The sequence below is a fragment of the Panthera tigris genome, chromosome B3, assembly GCF_018350195.1.
Source record: "Panthera tigris isolate Pti1 chromosome B3, P.tigris_Pti1_mat1.1, whole genome shotgun sequence".
NCBI classification, from domain to species: Eukaryota; Metazoa; Chordata; class Mammalia; order Carnivora; family Felidae; genus Panthera; species Panthera tigris.
The window spans coordinates 111,003,273-111,019,511 of record NC_056665.1 but is presented as its reverse complement, the minus strand read 5'-3'; the positions used below and the strand labels follow the sequence as shown (position 1 = coordinate 111,019,511).

The 16,239-nt window shown below is 35.8% G+C and overlaps 1 protein-coding gene across 8 annotated transcripts in view; it reads right to left on the bottom strand.

Annotated features, from left to right (window-relative positions):
* The window catches only part of FUT8 (fucosyltransferase 8), a 308,716-nt gene that overhangs the window by 252,008 nt on the left and 40,469 nt on the right, over window positions 1-16,239 (bottom strand). For all 8 annotated transcript variants that reach the window (XM_042989928.1, XM_042989927.1, XM_042989929.1 and 5 more), the window contains exon 2: window positions 8,447-8,544. The gene's annotated coding sequence lies outside the window, so the exon portion shown is untranslated. The remainder of the gene's footprint in view (window positions 1-8,446; window positions 8,545-16,239) is intronic.

The following is a 16,239-nucleotide window of genomic DNA, read 5'->3' as shown; positions in this document are numbered from 1 at the left end:
AGAGAAAAAAAGCAACAAAACTAAAAAAGCTGGTTCTTTGAAAAGATCAATAAAATGGATAAACCCTTAGGCTTCTCAAGAAAAAAGGAGAGATGACACAGGTTAGTAATATCAGAAATGAAAGAGGTTCCATCTCCAGCGATCCTATGGACATTAAAAGGATAATAAAGGAATACTATAAATAATTCAAGTCCCATAAATTTGACAACGTAGATGAAATGGAACAAATCCTTGAAAGACAATCTACCACAGCTCACAGAAGGAAGAAAGAGATCACCCATATAAGGCTATAACGATCAAAGAAATTGAATAAATAAATAATAATTTCCAAAAACGAAAGCTTCATACCCAGATAATTTCCCAAGTGAATTCTACCAAACATTTAACGAGCAAGTAATACCAATTCTCTGCAGCCTGTTCCAGAAAGTATAAGAGGGAGCACTTCTCAATTCATTCTATGTGGCCAGAATTACCCTAATACTAAACCCAGACAAGAAAAGAAAACTACAAATATCTCTCATGAACACAGATACAAAAAAACCCTCAAAAAATATTAGCAATTCTAATTATGCACCACAAATAGGATTTATTCCAAGTATATAAATCAAGTTCAATATTTAAAAATCAATTAATGTATCAATTAATGTAATCAATCACATATCAATACAAGAAAAATCATGTGCTATCAATACATGCAGAAAAAGAATGCATAAAATCCAACACCCATTTATGATAAAAACTCACAGCAAAATAGGAATACAAAGGAACTTCCTCAAGCTGATAAAGAAAATCTATAAAAAATGTACAGCAAATATCATTCTTAACAGTAAGAAACTAGATACATTCCCTCTTAAGACTTTTCCCTTTCAGAATTCCTACTTATATTACACTGGACATCCTAGCTAATGCAATAAGACAAGAAAAGGATATCAATGATATACAAATTAGGAAGGAAAAAATCAAACTGTCTTTTGTTCACAGATGATCTGATCATCTACATAAAAAAATCCCAAAGAATTGGAAGGGGAAAAAAAAAAAACAAAATCTGGTATTAATAAGCAATTATAGAAAGACTGCAAGATATAAGGGAACTCTGTACTTCTGTTCAATTTTTCTCTAAAGGTAAAACTACTCTAAAAAATAAAAAGAAAACAAAAAACACAAAACCCTCCACCAAACAAACAGTAATCCATTAATTCTGAATAGGTGTTTGAGGAGAGAAAAAAATGTGTTCAACATGATTTTCCTTCTTCCTTTCCTTTTTTTTTTTTTTTTTTTTTTTTTTTCCTGTGAAGCTGAAGGAATAGCTGGCTGGGGAATGCGGGGTAGGAGATTCCTCCAATTTCTCAAGCCTCTGTGAATCCAACAAAAACAAACACTACATAGAAAGTGAAGACTCCAAACCATAAAATAAATCAAACCCATCCATACTCTACTTTTCAATCTTTGCCAATTCATAATTCTCTGAAATTGGAAAATATTTATTACAAGTGGAAGAAACTTTATCTTGTTGTTAAATATTAGACCAACTTCAAGGTCTAAAATGAGGAGGGGAAAACTACAACGAAAGAGAATTTGATCCAAACCTGAATCATCAGCCACAATCTCCACCCTATACCCCACTCCTCCAAGAAAAGCCTTCCAGGCTTTTTTTCATTCATCAGAATCACCCACAGATCAAAAAATCTTGACTTTTTCTCACTGATGTGGACAGCATATCAAAAAAAAAAACATACACTAACAACATTCTACTATTCTTTTCATTCTACTACTCTTTCACATTGATGGAAATGTGAACAGAAAATGATTCAGAAGATATTCTTATTACCGAATTATAGCATCTATTTATATTAGTTTTTATATTATGATCATTTTAACATTTTATTTCAAGTACTTCTACGGTATTATTGCAAATTTTATACTCTAGTATGTCTCCTAAAATTAAAAAAAAAGAAGCCACCACTGTTGTAGTAACTGGTGATGGTCTCTGAATCACCCAAATACTCATGCTGAAAACAGGAACTTGGGAAAATTTGTCTGTAATTGAAGAGCAGTTATGTAGGAAAGTCCTTAAGTTCAAGCGTTGAGAGATTCCCAGGGTTTCCTGGAAGATGGGTTTGATATTCTACTGCATGGAATGAATCAAAAATTCATTTTCTTCTACTTCAATCACTTTCATGCAAATCCAAAGATATTGGTTCAACCTACATTTATACTTACCACCAATACATACACACTGTTAATATGTACCTTGAAAAGGACAAGCACAGATACAACCATAGGTAGTTTTACTATTGCCAAAAAAATTTCCTGTTAAGCATCCACAATATGTCTATGAAGTAACTATGTATTTTCAACATTATTCAAAGAAAGAATTCGAACAGTACTACAATGACTTACTCAAAACATAAGAAAAATCCAATGGAAGAAGAGACACTTACACCTAGAACTCCATCCAGCACCATGCACCACCTCACTAGACTATTACTATTCTCTAGTAAGAAGTTTTCTCAGATCCCATGACCACAGGAATATTATGATAGAGAAATGTGGGCAATGAAGGGAGAGCTACACTCTCATGCTCACTTCAGAAAAGGTTATTTCATTTTCTGAACTCAGCTGAGAGAGTACAGCAACAGCACATTTTTCTAAGTTCAAGTGAATTAACTGACCTGAAGAATGTCTCCCTTCCAAATATACTATTTCAAACTAACAGAAAAACAAAATATGGTTAAGTCAGAGAGATCAGGACTAACTGTATGTTTACCTAGTATCTTCATGAATGATCTTCACCCAATAATAAATAAAATCTTCTCCCATAAATAAGGCTACATTCACAGGTCAGAATCTATCATATCAGCATTTAAAGTATTCTCTATTTCCTTTTCTCATTTTGTCACTCCAACAAATTGAACACACACTCAACAATTACCAAACTTCAGAATCTGAGAGCTAGAAAGGCCCTTAGAGATCATTTGGTCCATTCCTCTTTTCTTCTAGAGCTCCCCATTTACCTATTGAGACACTAATAGCTAGAGAAGACAGTAATTTTCTCAAGCTAGTTCATAGCAAGGTACAAACCAGAACCAAGGCAACTTGATTTCCGTACTGGTATTCTTTCCACTACATCATGCTGTTGTCAAAAACTCTGAAGAGCCTGAGATTTTATTCTAAATGCAAGTTAAGCAATCAGCTTGGACAGTGTCATGGATATTGAGAAACAAAATCATCTAGCCATACACAACTTAGATACTAAGGACTGAAACCACATACTCTTGTGTACTGGGTTGAATAATGTCCCTCCAGAATTCATTCATTGTGATCATAACCTTATTTGGAAATCGGGTCTTTGCAGATATAATCAAGTAACATGAGGTTATAGTGAATTAAGGTGGGCTCTAATCCAATGACTGGTGTCCTTATAAGAGAAAAATTTTAATACAGATACGGAGGGAAGACTGCCATGTGAAGATGGAGGTAGAAATTAGAGTTATGCTGCTACAAACCAAAAAACACTAAGGACTTCTTGTAAACAACAAAAGTTAGGGATGAAAGGATTTTTTTAAGCCCGTAAGTGTGTGGTAATTTGTGATAGCAGTCCTAGAAAGCTAATGTAACTACCTACACATACAACTTCCTGTGTATATTAACAAGACTTTATTAGGCCAATGTCCTCATTAGCATACCTCTACTATTCCAGAAGACTCTTGCATGAATATAACTTGATTGTTCATTATAGAAGCTTCAGGAAAGACCCATCAACTCTTCAACAAGAAACATCAACAATTTTCAAATCCTTGCTTTGCTGTTTCACCAATTCTAAACTATTATATCATGGTATTCAATCCTAATCAGGCCCCATCATTACCACTGGAAGACTCAAATAAAATTTCAAATTCTCACATTTTAGCCTTGACTTTGCCCCTCTAAGATACCACCAAAGCTCTTGCAAGGTGGTATTCTCCTTCACAGCCTAAGCCATAAACTCGGCTTTGTTTTATCAGTAGGTTGTGTTAGTGATACCTGGTTAAATCAGCATCAGATAATCCTGGCAGAAGGTATGACACTCTTGGGTCAGAGACAAAGAAGTTTACTACTCAAAACAACAGTAGTGGCCAGAATATAATCTTTTGCACTGGTTCCCCAAGCTCTAATTCTTAAGAGGCAACACAAGGAGAGCCAGTGATGCCTGTACACACAGTAGGCTGTATTATAGGAGAAAAAAGCTGAGCTTATCCAATCTAAATCTTTCAAGGAGTAACAAACCCTATCTTTTCCCCCAAAGGGATTATCTTGATTATCCTGAACAGCAAAGAAATCTATCACCTGTCCTTATGGAAACACTATTTCTATCTACGTAGGCTGTTTGCTATACAAATTTCCTTAAAAGATAGCCCCCAACAAAAGCTGTCAATGCTTCTGCTCAGAATATGGACAGAAACACAAAAGACTCCTAAAGAATTGTCTCCAAATAGGTGTCCTCTTTGTCCTAAAAGGCTAGAAATTCTTAGGAAATCAGAATGAACATAGTATAACACAATAAGTATTACATGTTACAGGAGAAAAAAATTAGACCAAAGTATACTTTCTGTATAACTAAAACCACTTCAACTGAGTCACAATTTCTTAATATGCCTATACATCAAATACCCAAAAGTAAACACCTATGATATTATATTTATTTTAAAATGTTCCATTTCTAAAATAGTATCTCTAACAGGTTTTTTTGCTAATTTTCTAGGTTTGGTAGTGCTCATGAGAAAAAGGAGCACTTTAATTATACCTGTAAACATGTTAATTAGTGAAATCCTCCAGAGCAGATTTTAGGATACTCAGATTTTCAACCAAAAAATCTAAGGTCCATATTTATCTGAAATGTTTGTGAAAATAGAGGTCTTATTTAAATTTTATACTTTTAGGAGTGCCTGGGTGGCTCAGTCAGTTAAGCGTCTGACTTCAGCTCAGGTCATGATCTCACAGTTCATGGGTTCAAGCCCCACGTCGGGCTCTGTGTTGACAGCTCAGAGTCTGGAGCCTGCTTTGGATTCTGTGTATCCCTCTCTCCCTGCCCCTCCCAACTAGCGCTCTGTCTCTGTCTCTCAAAAAATAAAATAAAAATGTTAAAAATAAATAAATAAATTTTATGCTTTTAAATTGATCTACATAAAAATGCTTTCACATAGTTATATTTAAACATCAACATCTTTTTTTGTATCTGTTTGAAAACTAAGATTGTATCTAATACCATGTCAATAGTGACCTGTTCTAACTTAAAGTCTGAAGTTAAAGTCTGAAAAAAGAAATTAAAAACTGAATTTTATAAACAATTTTATTTTTATTTTTTTACATTAATTTAAAACTTGGAGAGTGTTCTGCATCCTGGAGGGTGGGGGAGAAGCTATATTAGAATGTCTTCAGAATTGTCAAAAACTAAAATTTCCAAATAGTGTGCAGACATAAATAGTATTTTTAAACTGTAAACAACTTTAAATTGAGCAATTTAACTTTATCCCTACCCTTAGGTCAAGCAACAATCCCAGGATAAAGAAAGGCAGGATGATGAGTAAAATGAGCCACCACACTACATGTCTCCAGCTAGCTGTATGACTAAAAGCTTATCACTTCATCTCTCTAGGTCTCCTTTTTCCCATTTACAAAACACACACACACACACACACACACACACACACACACACACACACAGGCATTAACCTAAATGTTCCTCAAGGTCCATTTTGTGTAATAATTATGTGAGAAGCTTTTACCCTTCTGATAGGCTCCATTTTCTCATGCTTTAAGGAAATTCACTTTCTACTTTCTTGCCCTGCCAATCTTGTAGAATCCACCACAGATGCAAGGTATTCTAATGAACCCCAAGTAGTCCATGTATGGCTGAGACTAAACCATGCATTCAACAAGTTGTAATACTTGCTATCCTTCCTTCAGAAAATACCAAAATCTAAAACAATCACTGCTGACAAGAAGCTCAATCATCTAGGGGCACGTGAGTGGCTCAGTCAGTTAAGCGCCTGACTTTGGCTCAGGTCATGATGTCACACGGTTCATGAGTTCAAGCCCCGCTTCAGGCTCTGTGCTGACTGCTTCGAATTCTGTGTCTCCCTTTTTCTCTGCCCCTCCCCTGCTCACACTCTGTCTCTCTCTCAAAAATAAACAAACATTTAAAAAAAAAAAAAAAAAAAAAAAGGAAGCTTAATCATCTAAGCCAAAACAATCTTGAGAAAGAAGACCAAAGCTAGAGGTACCACAATCCCTGATTTGAATCTGTACTACAAACCTGCAATAATCAAAACAGTATGGTTTTGGCCCAAAATCAGACTCCTCAATCAATGGAACAGAATAGAAAGCCCTAAAATAAACATAAGCTTAAATGGTTAATTAACCTATGACAAAGGAGGCAAGAATATATAATAGGGGAAAAGACAGTCTCTTCAATAAATGGTGTTAGGAAAACTGGACAGCTACATCCAAAAGAATGAAACTGAATCACTTCCTTATACTACACACAAAAACAAACTCAAAATGGATTAAAGACCTCAATGTAATACCTGAAACCATAAAACTTAAAAAAAAAAAAAAAAACAACAGGCAATGATCTCTTGGACATTGGCCTTAGTAATGTTTTTCAGGGTATGTCCCCAGGCAAGAGAAACAAAAGCAAATATAAACAATTAGGATTACATCAAACTAAAAAGCTTTGCACAGTAAAGGAAACTATGAACAAAATGAAAAGGAAGCCTACTAAATGAGAGAAGATACTTGCAAATCCAATAAGGGTCTATATCCAATAAGGGGCTAATATCTAAAACATATAAAGAAGTCATACAACTCAAAACCAAAAAACAAACAATCCAATTAAAAATGGGCAGAAGACCTGAAAGAAGATATACACAAGGTCAACAGAAACATGAACATCACTAGTCATCGGAGAAATGCAAATCAAAACCACAATGAGATATCACCTTACACCAGTCAGAATGGCTAGTATCAAAGGAAACACACACACACACACACACACACACACACACACACACACACAAGAAATAACAAGTGTTCATAAGAACATACAGAAAAGGAAACCCTTGTATACTATTGGTAGGATTGTAAATTGGTGGAGTCATTATGGAAAACAATATGGAGGTTTCTCAAAAAATTAAAAATAGAAATACCATTCAACACAGCAATTCCACTTCTGGGTATTTATCTACAGAAAATAAACATACTAATTCAAAAACATGTATGTACCCATATGTTTATTGCAGCATTATTTACAATAGCCAAGATATGGAAGCAACATAAAACTCCACTGACAGATGAATGGATAAAGAAGATGTGATATATATACACATATTACTCAGTCATAAAAAAAAATACTGAAATCTTTCCATTCATGACAACATGGATGGAGAGTACTGAGCTAAGTGAAATAAGTCAGATGGAAAAAGACAAATACCATATGATTTCACTTATACATAGAATCCAAAAAACAAAACACACAAACAAAAGAAACAGACTCATAAAAACTACCAGAGAACTGGTAGTTGCCAGAGAGGTGGCAGGAAAGGCAAAAGAGATGAAGGGGATTAAGAGGTACAAACTTCCAGTTATAAAATAATTAAGTCACAGGATGGAAAGTATAGCATAGGGAATGCAGTCAATATAATGTGATAAATTTGACTGATATAATCACCAAAAACTGGAAACTCCCCCAAAAGTCCATCAACTGGTAAATGGATAAACTAAATGATATATCACCATATAGCAGAACATAGCTCAGCAATAAAAAAAGAACAAATTACTAGTATACACAACATGAATGAATCCAAATGCATTACGTTAAGTGAAAGAAACTAGATTTCAAAAGCTACATACTAAATAATTCTAGTTAAATGACATACACGAAAAGGTAGACTATAGGGACAAAAAACAAATCAGTGGTTGCTAGGAGTTGCGGTAAAGGGAGAGGCTGACTACAAAGAGACAACATAAGTGAATTTAAAAGATTATGGTGACGAATATACATTTGTCAAAATTCCAAGATTAAACACTAAAAACAAATAATAACTTTAATGTAGGACTAAAATCTGGACAAGAATCCAACCTTTAAAAGTCAGCTATCAAAAATGTCAAAAAATTCTAAGATGAGTTGTTTATTTCAGCACCAAATATACCACACAACAATGCAAGTACAATGTACCATATTTAGCCATAAACAGGGAGTAAAACATTTTTATTTTATGTATTACAGATTACACATGGTACTCAGAAAATGTTTATTAACTAATACACAATTCAACAGAGGTTAGACTGACCTGGTCTTTCTACTTCACTGCTATACACATACATGGCTTCAAACACATAATTATCCATTTCTCAACATATTAATTTACAATTAGAACAGGGAAGTGCTGTCCACAAATATACTAACCTGAATTCGTTCAGTTAATCAATAAAGGCAATAGAACACTTTATCTTGAATGAAAATACCATCAGGGTCATGGGTACTCCCTTAGCAAAAGCAGCAACCTGGAACAACAAAAACAAATAAACAAATGAAATTGAGCCCTACTCAAAGTTCAGTTAGAATACCCTCAGTTATTATACCATTTAAAAAATTCCTTTTTCTCCCTTATAACATGTTATAACATGTGAAACTTTTGCAAGCAGTGTTTTTCTGCAAGCAGTGTTTTTCAAATCCCAATAAAGAACGGGTTTTTACTTTGCAAATTACAGTCAAACACAGTAACAGTGTCTTAATTTGCTCCATAGTTTATCTTAAAATAAGTCAGCACCTATAAAACTTACTGTGTGAACACAAAACCCTTTAATTTTGTCTACTTTTTAACATGTAGGACAATCAGAATTCTCTCTCTTTTCAGACTAATGCTCAAAATCTTCTACAACCCTCACACCCCAATTAGCTCTACAACCTAATTTCTGACTATCTTCTACAGAAAATTCCATTCAAGCCAATTTAATTTGCTTGCTTTCCACAGAAAAATTTTGTCATTCTCTGCAACACACCATTCCTTCTTTTTAGAAGAGGGACTTTTTCTCCCTTATCCTCTTGGTGAATCAATGCATATCCATCAATTTTCTCAAAATCCAGCCCCTCCATTTCTCCCTGAGAGCTGATAAAATCACTCTGTACTCCATTAATCCTTGCCAGAATATGTTGCTGCCTTATACATGCGCCATCTCATGTGATCTTCTGATACGGGACCCTATCTCTTATTTCTTTTGCCTCCCAATTATATACTACCATGTTTGACACATAGAAAGTAATCATATGATTGACAAGTGAATGGTCTTAATAAAGATTCACACATCAAATGTTTACTAAGTACATATGTACAAGTCATTAAGTACAAAAAGCCAAGAATAAGATAGCAACACAATACATTCTTCGGAAATATGTCTTTCTGCCAGGTACTTTACTATTTATACATGAGATTTAGGACTGACATTATTATGAATTGTGAGAAGCAGTCTTTCTCCAATGACACCAAAGCCTACTGAAACCAATTTTTTGTGATTAGAGATAATATTGAACCAACTTCAACTCCTACTATTTTCATTTTAAATTCCAAAAGTCAAAAACCTATTCTGAGGCAGACCAGCTTATTAAGAACATTCAGTAAATTAAACTAAAAATAATAAGCACATTTGTATAGTGCTTTACTATTTACATTATCTCAACTGCTAGATCTGGTTGAAAAAGACAAACTACTGCTAAGTTAACTACTCCAAGGGCCCATAAACAAACAATTCCTAAATGGCCATTAACTAGAAAAATCAGCTAAGGGCTCATCATCATTTCTTCCTAAACTTCCCCCAAAAGGCTTTACCAACCTCCCACAATAATCCAGTAGTTTAGGATTTGTGCTTCTAGCCATTATGGTGTAACTGGTACCAGATTTACGCTCAGACAGTAAGCAACTACAAAACTAGAGAAAACATATGATGAAACAGTTTACAGACACTGGACAATAGTATAGCTATGCATTCCCTGAGTGAAGGAAACAAGCTAGATAAGCCCTATAAACACCTTGACTTTTTGCCAAGAGACATGTCTAGATACCACTGTAGGCAGGGAGCTTCAAAGCATAACACAGCAATCTCCTTAACTTGAAAAGACAAAGATCTAAGTTCAGTAAGTTATAGGTGGCAGGAATTACTGGAATAATATACCACAGAGGAGACATTATGCAAAAAAAAAGCCCCATCTATGTAGGGGTCCACTTGAGTCTGACTTAATACTCATCTACACACAGAGTAAAATCCATGAGGCCAGGCAAAAAGCAACAGCTGGGGAACTAAAAAAAATGAACAAGCAGAGCTGAGGACATTGGAGGTTCCATCCAACCAGAGTAGAGAGAGACCTTGTATACTCTGGGCAATAAGGAGAGACCTCAGCATGGCTAAACCAGTCCTAGAATAAAGACTAGGGGCCCCGCAGTCGGTAAGTATCCCACTCTTTTCCAGCTCATGATCTCAGGTCATGATCTCAGGTTTCATGGGGTCGAGCCCCGTGTTGGGCTCTGCACAACAGTGTGGAGCAAGCTTGGGATTCTCTCTCTCTCTGACCCTCACCACCCCCACTCTCAAAATAAAGTAAAAATAAACATTAAAAAAAAAAAAAAGACAACTCTCTAATGAACCCAAAAGAGCTTAAAAACAAATCTTGAAGGAACAACCCAACCCTCAATTTAACATCTGTAACCAGATGATTAGCCAAATAGAAAACCTCATTATTTACAAGGCATCAGGTAAAGTATTCAGAAAGGTTCTGCCTCAGTAGTGGGGCAATTAGATTAAGTGATCCCACTCAACAAAGATTAAAAGCAATACCTTAAAGGATCAAACACCTTCCAAGTAATTTCAATATATTCCAGAAAAAGTTTGAAGACTATTTACAGGAATACAAAAATATCCAGCACCCAACAAGGTAAAATTTGCAATGTCTCCTTTTACATGCCTGACAAGCATCAACTGATTTCCAAGCAAGTTTTTGAAAAATAAGAAAAAGGAAATAGAGCCATAATGAGTAAAAATATCAATCAAAACCAGCCTAGATATGACACAGTTGATAAGATTAGGAAACTAGGACATTAAAAGTTGTTATAAATGTATTCCATATGTTCTAGAAACCAGAAAAAAAGTTGACTACATTTTAAGTAAAGACAAAAAAAAAATAAGACCCAAATCAAACATCTAAAAATGACAACCAGAATGTTAGAGATGCTCTACCTGACACTCAGCGAATAATGAGATTTTCTTCTCTGATGGATCCAGACTCTATTCCTGGTGTTGTATGTGAGCTGTAAGTATTGTATTGTGCCCTCAATTCCTTTTGAGTGGTTCTTCCTAGCCTTAAGTAGTTCCCTCAAAGGCATGCACTGATTAGTACTCAACTGAATTCTTGAAAGGAACCTCTAGAGATCTGCCCAGTTCTCTTGCAGCTCTCTCTTCTCAGACATTCTGCCCTGTGAACTCTAGGTGCCTTGGCTCCCCACAGCTTCCCAGCTCCATCTCTTCAACTCAGTAAGATTTCTTGGCTCCTCTGGGTTCTACTGACCTGCTCCATGCCTAGAAACTCTCTCCACGCTAGAGCAATCTTAAGTCTCACCTAGTTTGTTTCCTGTCTCTCAGGGATCAAAGTCCTTTGTTGCCTGATGGCAAATGTCTTAAAAACTGTTGTTTCATATTTTTTATCCAGTTAGTTGTTTCAGGCGGAAGGATACCAATTCCTGCTGGTCCATCTTGGCTGGAAGCAATATATTAACCATTTTAAAGGGGAACTATGAGCTAAATTAACTTTGTGATAGCACTGAACACTGAAATTTTCCAAAATTAGATGTATCCAATTGACACCACTCATACATTAATAAGTTATCCGAAAGCATGTAATAAATGCATAATATGTGGTAACAAAAACATTAGTAACCATGAAGGTGAAATACCGGCTGTTTGCAAAGAATAAACAGCACCCAGTAAGAAAAACAATGAGGGGCGCCTGGGTGGCTCAGTCGGCTGAGCGTCCGGCTTCGGCTCAGGTCATGATCTCACGGTTTGTGAGTTTGAGCCCCGCGTCAGACTCTGTGCTGACAGCTCGGAGCCTGGAGCCTGTTTCGGATTCTGTGTCTCTCTCTCTCTGCTCCTCCCCTGCTCATGCTCTGTCTCTGTCTCTCAAAATAAATAAATATTAAAAAAAAATAAAAAAAAATAAAAGAAAAACAGTGAAAAGCTATTTGTTGGATATGTCTTTAATAGCCAATGCAACTAATCTAGAGAGTAAGGTCTTCTACCTGAAAATGAAGGAAGATTACCTCTCATATGCTGCTGAAGTTGCATGCGGTCAAGATTTAAAAAAAAAAAAAAAAAAAAAAAAAAGGTAATTCCCAAGGAGCTTACAGAGAGGCTTTTAATATGAGCAAGAAAGAGATGCAACCCACACACCCAATCTGCCTGGGGCTGGCTCTTAACTTTTTTGTATTTTACTATGAGATCCTTAATAATCCAAGCTTGCCTCCACACTGGCTACAATGGCTTTTGATGAGGCCACTTCAGAACTTGATATACTGAATGAAGCCTCATCCAAAGACAGTGCCCTCACCATGAAGTTGCTTAGAGACAACCTAACATTATGGACATCAGACACTGCAGGAGAAGAATGTGGTGCTGCAGAAGGAGCAGAAAACTAAATGCATATAGAGGATTATCCTTCTTCACCTCAAGAAACCTTATTCCATTTGAATTTCCTATAGTAAAGAATCCCATTCACATGTATGGAATCAAATGCTTATAGTCTTCACACTGCAGCTTTGGGAAAACTCCATCCCTTGATTTGTGTTTGCCTCGGCCTTTCTGGTGTGCAGTTACTGCTGTAGAAAAGTATTGACAGGGGCGCCTGGGTGGCTCAGTCAGTTAAGCATCCGACTTCAGCTCAGGTCACGATCTCGAGGTCCGCGAGTTCGAGCCCCGCGTCGGGCTCTGGGCTGATGGCTCAGAGCCTGGAGCTTGCTTCCGATTCTGTGTCTCCCTCTCTCTCTGCCCCTCCCCCGTTCATGCTGTGTCTCTCTCTGTCTCAAAAATAAATAAATGTTAAAAAAAAAATTTTTTTAAAAAGAAAAGTATTGATAGCTTCAATTCATATAAACATAAGTAACTTCCAAACACTTACATACAAGACTAAAAATGTATCTGGTATTCAAGTAATCTGAACCAGTTCTGCAAGTAACTGTGTTTTGTATTACTGTGAAGATATGAAAATGTAGTTAATTATAATTTAAAGAGTCTTCTATATAACTTAATTTCCATTAAGTTATATTCCCTCTCTTACTCTTTTCGAGAGTTTCACCCTTTGAGTAAGCAACTTTTCTGCGTTCTTAATGTACTCCTTTTTGGTAGGAATCCAGAAGTATGAGATTAAATGAAAAAGCATTTGACATTTCTGGGCTGGCTGTCACAAACTGAAATGCCTCCTGTATCCTGTATATGATTGAGGTCTTATATGTCTATGACAACAGGAGTTTCCTTATTCACTCTCCATTTGCTATTTATGTTGACAACCTCCCTTCCCGATGAAATTGACTTACACCTCCTACCTTTATAGTTCTGGTATTCACTTCAGTATGTAACATAAGTAGCATGTTGCCACTAAGATGCAAGCATTGCTTTTGGCAAGTTAAAGTGCGTGTCACTTCTTAATACACTAGAAAGGGGAAATAAAGTACACAAGTCCACACCTAAAACTCTGGTACTTTTCCATGCAGATTTGTCCACATGTGAGAGGGTATCCAGTTTGTCTAGTGATTGTTATTTAGAGAATTGGACCACTATTGTGTGGTCATTGACTGTGGTCCCAAAATAGCTTTGTGAAAACGTTATGCCTAACTTAACAGCACAGTAACATACAATAAAATAACTTTTTTTAAAACAGGGGAGCCTGGGTGGCTCAGTCACTTAAGCATCCAACTCTTGACTTCAGCTCAGGTCATGATCTCATGGTTCGTGAGTTTGAACCCCGCATCAGGCTCTGCTCTGAAGGCATGGAGCCTGCTTGGGACTGTCTCTTTCTCTCTCTCTCTGACCCTCCCTGGCTCATGCGCTCTCTCGCTCTCTCTCTCTTTTTCAAAAAATAAACTAAAATAAATGTTTTAACAACAAAAAAAGAGATTCCTTTATAGTTATTATCCTTTCAACTAGTCTGAAATCAGAAGGCAAAATACTAAAATTTCCATCAGTTGTAATAACATCCTTCCTTTTAAATTCCCATGGTAGTTTGAATTTCCAAATATTTTTCAATATGCCTTACATTGAATTTGGCTGTTTCCCCACCCCAATCTCCACAAGATGGTGTACACCATGAAAGCCAAGACCATGTGTAGTCATTTTCATATCCTTTGGTTTCTAACGCAGTGCCTTGACACACTGTGTTATACATTGACATTAGTATTTAACATTTTCTGTTCACCAATATCCCTTCTACCCAACTCAAGGATATTGCAAGGATCAAACAATAATATTTGTCAGAGTGCTTTGCAAAATAAAAATGTTTTACAGATGTCAGATGAATTTTATTTCATTATCTATGATTATTCCAAATCTTAGCTGGCAAGTAGCAGAATGCTCCAGGGAATGAAAAGGAAGTGACCCTCATGATTAGCATGAGTTTGATGGTGGCTCTGCAACCTCCTTTATTCTGTCCCCTTTACTACAGATTGGAAAGTCCACTTAGTCATGATATAAGTCATCACCCAACACCATCCCAGCCCCTACATCATCTGGCATTTTTATGGTTTCCAGCACCAGATCCAGTTCTAGCTCCCAATCTACAGTTCATAATGATTGGCCTTTTTGCTACAATCTTCTACCAGGCCCTTCCCTTACTGGGAACAAACCCAGTACAGAAAAAACCAACAAGGCAGAGGCTTATGACCTAACATTATCTCTGAGATGTTGCATAAAAAATCACTTATGGCTCTATGCCTTTTTTAAATATTTTTTAATGTTTAGTTATTATTTTGAGAGAGAAAGAATGAGCAGGGGAGGGGAAGAGAGAGAGAGGGAAACACAGAATCTAAAGCAGGCTCCAGGCTCTGAGCTGTCAGCACAGAGCCCGATGCAGGGCTCAAACTCATCCACCAAGAGATCATGACCTGAGCCGAAGTCGGATGCCCAACCGACTGAGCCACCCAAGCACCCCATCTGTGCCTTTTAAAAAAATACAAGTATAAATATGTAACAATGCCTTAGCTGCACTTTAAGTAGGATATGAGGAACCCAGGATCTTGTGACTTTCAAGATTATCGTAACTCTCAAGAACACATTCTGGCATTGAGGTAAGAATCCTAAAACAGAAATGAGTCTTCAAATGTCGTCCCAGCTCTAAATATCAATTTACTACATGATTCTAGATCTAACATATCACTGCCCTAGATTTCTAGTTATTTTTATACAAATGAAAGAACTAGAATAAACTGTAAATGTCTCTTGCAACTCTAAAATTCTGGGAGTAAAAGCCCTATACCTTCTAGGAACCATCAAAATTCTTATTTAAATACCCATTAATCTTTATACCTTGCTACTAGACATGACTTCTTCCCCAACAATTCTAAATAATTCATTTAGACAAGATATGATTCAAGTAACCAGTTCTAAAAGCAATTGTTTTCTTTAATCTTTCGCTAAAAAATTTCTTTCCCGTCCAAAAATTTCTTTTTGTTTCATTATTCTAAATCAGAGATGTTTTCCTCTAACTTTACCATCAAATACACAGTGATTATACCTCCCTAATTTTCTGGAAACTGAAAACTACAGCTTATATTCACGAAGTTCAGCAATAAATTCACATAAAATTTACTTTCCAAAACCAATCCGGGATACCTTCAATTCTACTACATTAAAAACAATTTTTTTTCATTTTAAAACAGTTTTATATTACAGCTAAGTTGCAGCATACAAAGTGTTTCCATATACCACACACCCAGATTCCCCTATTGTTAACATTTTATATTACTACAGAACACTTGTCACAATTAATGAAAAAATGTTATTATTACTAATGAAACTCCACACTTTATCCAGATAAATATAGTAAATATCAAAAAGTTTTCAAAGCAAACTTTTTTAAAGATTTTGCTATTTTAAAATCTTTATTTTATTTATTTTTTTAAATGTTTATTTATTAATTTTGAGAGAGAGAGTGCACACACACAA